This window comes from Nelusetta ayraudi, unplaced genomic scaffold, assembly GCF_046127955.1.
Source record: "Nelusetta ayraudi isolate G7.1 ecotype Tasmania unplaced genomic scaffold, CSIRO-AGI_Nayr_v1 ptg000135l, whole genome shotgun sequence".
NCBI classification, from domain to species: Eukaryota; Metazoa; Chordata; class Actinopteri; order Tetraodontiformes; family Monacanthidae; genus Nelusetta; species Nelusetta ayraudi.
In genome coordinates this window covers 8,921,466-8,922,500 of record NW_027466185.1, presented here as the reverse complement: position 1 = coordinate 8,922,500, position 1,035 = coordinate 8,921,466, and positions in this window count along the sequence as shown.

Sequence of the window (1,035 nt, the reverse complement as noted above, 5' to 3'; positions counted from 1 at the left end):
AATCCCTCCTCCTTCAACCAGTCCGCGTCCTCGCTCCTCGTCTCACTTCTCCCCGGTGCTTGTGCCCGCGCTCTCCTCCGGACGGGTATCCACAGGCGGCGGTGGCGGCTCGCGCTCGGGCATCTGGCTCCCCTGCAGTCGCTGCTTCCACCGGCTCGAGGAGAGGACCGGGATGCGCGCGCACGCTCTCTCTCTCTCTCTCTCTCTCTCTCTCTCTCTCTCTCTCTCTCCGTCTCACTCTCTCGCTCGCTCGCTGTCCCTCCGCCGGGAATCCGTCAGGCGCGCTCACGCTCTCGCTCTCCCTTGCCTTCCTCACTTCCTCCCGCCTACCCCGGCACGACCGGCCGCAGTGACGTCAGTTCGCGCAGTTCCCAAATACAGCGACGTCTTTCACACGCACAGCGGTTCGGTTATTCAACACGTTTTTAAAAAGGACGTTTTTTTGGATCATGTTATCAGCCCTTCTCGGTGCTCTGCTGTATCTCCGTGCAGTCTATGAAAGAAACAAACCCATCGACAAAAAAAACGATCATCAGCAGAGCGATTTCTCCATGAACAATCATCATGGAAACTTCTAAACTACGTCTTTTTTTTAAGTTAAAAAAAACAAAACATAAACAAACACACACAATGCTTCCCCCGCTACGTCTTCCGGCCATCCAAGAACTCCTCACGTGTCCCCCCCGGAAAAAAGTGTAGTTCTGAAAATTGGCCCCTTGTGATGTCAAAAAGTGCACTGGGATACCTCTCCCAGGTTAGTGGCAGGAGGGTGTTTGTCCCTCCGCCTTATACATGAACTTTGATAAGTAACAATTTCGCATTTTAGCAGGCCGGTACTGAAAGTTACAGAAGTGCAGTGCTGCCACCCTAGAAAAAACAAAAAACAAACAAACACAGAAACAGAGCGTCGCGAAGTGATCATTTCACGTTATAACATGAAAATTATCATGGAACAACATGAAAGTGTCACGTTTTTTACGTGATAATTATGACTAAATAACATGAAAGTCTCATGTTTTTACGTGATAATTATGA